Genomic DNA, 3,792 nt, shown 5'->3' on the forward strand with positions numbered 1-3,792 from the left:
CCGTCCATTGAAGAACTTCTAGGCCACTTCGCAAGAAGATTTGGACTTTTCTCCCAAGTTGTTGGTTAGTCCTAGAGTTTGAGGATGTTGTCATTATTCTACTATAGCTATGATGTTGCTTATGTGATAGGTCTAAAGACACTCGTTATTTAATTTATAATTTGAAACTATTGTTGTCACCTATATGAGGCATATTGTATTGAAGAAAAGGATATGCCCAATATTGTAATTCTCTATTAGATAGATTAATGTGAGACAAAGTATTAGACTATTTTTTATGGATTGGTTTATTTCCTAAGCGATGAGTCTATATAAACTCTTTATATGGTATGCGAGAAATCTAAGTATACTTTACTTTGAAAAAAATTTAATTTATCTGCATTTTCGACCTATGATACGTTATGAGAATGCTAAGGGATAGTCCATGTCCTCTTCGAGGACGAAGATGCCGGTAAAGCCTTGGAGGTAGTTTGGGTCGTTACAAACTTTGTATCAGAGCATGACGTTGAGTAATCTTTGGATTGATGTTTCACTAAACCACGTCAAGTAGAATTTTATTCATGATTGTAAAGCGCGCCATATTATGAATGAGAGGCTATGTGATGCTAAAGAAATTCTCATCTTCTTGAAATTCCTATGTTGTGCCTCAAGAGTCTTAACTCTATGTGTCCTTTATTCTTAATCTCTTTCTTGCGCTTATAGGGAAAGAATACAAGAAGGAAAAATGCTCGGAAGGCCGAAGAGTAGAACGTGAATGAGGTAGTTCCCCCTCATGCTCCTAAAACCCCTAAAGTTCCTATTGAAGAATGGGCTATGTCTATTGTTGAGATAAGGTCGGCCATTTATAGCTTGACTCAAGTGTTGGCTACTCAAGTCGCTAGGGATTATAGGGTGCAAGTGAACCCCAATTCTAGCACTACCGCTTCAAGGATATTGGATTTTACAAGAATGAATCCCCCAACTTTCTTTGGCTCCAAGGTGGAGGAGGACCCACAAAGTTTAATTGGTGAGGTTTTTAAAGTTATTGATGCTATGGGTGTGTCTTCTCAAGAAAAGGAGCAACTAGTCGCCTATCAAGTCAAAGATGTGGCTCAAGTGTGTCATGAACAGTGAAGGATGAAAATCTGGTAAGAGAAGGTTGGATTACTTGGGGGCTTTCAAGACGGCTTTCCTTGATAGGTTCTTTCCCTTCTAACTAAGGGAGAGTAAAATGCAAAGATTCATCAACCTTCGTCAAGGAGGTATGAGTGTTAAGGAGTATAGCCTCAAGTTCACACAACTATCAAAATATAATCCTACTATGGTGGTGGATTAAAGGGCTAAGATGAACAAATTTCTCATAGGATATGTGATCTTGTGGTAAATGAATGTAGGTCGGCTATGTTGATTCCTACCATGGACTTCGCACGTCTTATGGTTCATGCCAAACAAATTGAGCAACAAAAGGTTAAGAAAATTTGTAGGGAGTTGAATAAAAGAAGAATCGAAGATGGAAATTTGTCCAAGGCGAGATTTGAGGTTCAAGACAACCCAAGGTTTGAGAAGAGGTTTTCAAACCAATGCCCTCCTAATACTCCAAAGGTCAACAAGAGTAAGTTGTATACTCCCAAGACTCAAGAGAGAAAAAGTAGTTGTTCTTATGTGGAGAAGCCTCTTTTTGCAAAGTCTGATAGAAAACATGATGGAAAGTGCCTAGTTGGAATGGGTAATTGTTATGGTTGTGGCAAGAGTGGTCACATTAATAGAGACTGCCTATAATGAAAGACAAGGAAGTGAAAATGCTCAATCACAAACAAGTTCCCCAAATCCGGATGCCCTTAAGAAGAAACGCTTTTACGCTCTCCAATCCTGAAAAGATCAAGAGAGCTCTCCGGATGTGTTTATAGTATTACAACTATTTTCAATTAATTTTCATGCATTATTAGATCCCAGTGCAACGTTGTCTTGTTTGACCCCTTTTGTAGCCATGAAATTTGACATACTTCCCGATATCTTAGATGAACCCATTTTCTAGGGGAAGGGAAGAAACTCAAATTCTAGCGGCAGGATCATTTCATATCTAAATTCTTGTAAGTTAATTGCAAAGGGTTATCTCTATCATTTAGTGAGGGTCACAGACCTTTAATCTGAGGTCCCTCCCTTAGATTCGGTATGCATAGTGAAGGAACTTCTGGAAGCTCTTCCGATAACTTGCCCAAAATTCCTCCCGAAAAGGAAATTGACTTTGGCATAGATTTATTGTCGGATAACCTATTTCAATCCCTCTTTAATGGATGTCCCCGACCGAGTTGAAAGAACTAAAGTCTCAACTCAAAGATTTGCTAGATAATGGTTTTATTAAACCAAGTATATCCCGATGGGGTGCTCCGGTATTTTTTGTGAAGAAGAAGGATGGGTCTTTGTGAATGTGTATCGACTACCATCAATCTAACAAGGTAACAATAAAGATTAAGTACCTACTCCCAAGGATTGATGTTTTGTTTGATCAACTCCAAGGAGCAAGCTACTTTTCCAAAATTGACTTTAGGTAGGGTTATCACCAACTTAGAGTGAGGGGTGTTGATATTTTTAAAATGGAATTACGAATAAGATATGGTCAGTTTGAATTTCTAATTATGTATGCCCCGGCGGCTTTCATGGACCTTGTGAATCGAGTTTATAGAAATTAACTTGATTTATTAGTGATTGTCTTCATTAACAACAGCTTGATATACTTTAGGAGTGAGAATTATGATATGAAGAATTTGAGAATTGTGTTGCAAGTTCTCAACAATAACCAACTTTTTGTTAAATTTAGTAAATGTGCATTTTTGTTGAGATAGGTTGATTTTCTAGATCACATTGTCCCTTGTGAAGGGGTAGAGGTCGATCCGAGGAAGACGGAAGTAGTCAAAAGTTGTCCTAGACCACTGAATCCTACCGACATCCAAAGTTTTCTAGGGTTGGATGGTTACTATATGAGATTTGTTGAGGGATTTTTGTCTATCGCCTCTGCATTAACGGCTCTAACCCAAAAAAAAAGTCCAAGTTAGAATGGTCGGATTCAGGTTAAGAAAGCTTCCAATTATTGATAGATAGACTCACCTCCCCTTCGATGTTCACATTAGCAGAGGATACCGAAGGGTTTGTGGTTTATTGTGATGCCTCCCAAGTGGGTATAAGATGTGCTCTTATATAACATATAAAGGTGATAACGAATGCCTCAAGGCAACTATCACGACCCCCAAGTATCCCCTAGAAGCTAGGGTAACCCTTAGGTCTGACAATTGCGTACTTGACCCTTTCGGGGGTCTTGTACAAGCCTACTAGCTATTACTCATCACAAAAGACATGAAAAGAAGTGCGGAAATAAAATTTTCATGACATTTTAAAATAAAAAGGAAAATATCTTTTATAAGTACTAAAGAGTGATCTTGTCTTAAAAAGCCAACTTAAAGACACGACAAAAATATCTCAGAGACACGACCCTTTATATTAAAATAAAATACATAATAAGTCTTAGTAATAGAAACTAAGAAGTAGAATTATGCCCTCGAATATAAGAGGACATACTTAGTCTTAAGAGGATAGATTCCCAAGCTTTGCCTCGAAGCTTCTTCCTTGCCTCCAATCTATACTTATAGAGTATAGAAAAGCATGGGGTTAGTAAAGAACAATGTACTAAGTATATTATAAGCAAAAATATGCAAAAAGGACATTTTAGTAAAATAAGCTTTCATGCAAAATAAGTAAGACCTTCATGCTTATAGATTTAAAATACTATAAGAATCATCATTTATCACATAAAATAGA

The sequence above is a fragment of the Solanum pennellii genome, chromosome 12, assembly GCF_001406875.1.
Source record: "Solanum pennellii chromosome 12, SPENNV200".
In the NCBI taxonomy this organism is placed as follows: Eukaryota; Viridiplantae; Streptophyta; class Magnoliopsida; order Solanales; family Solanaceae; genus Solanum; species Solanum pennellii.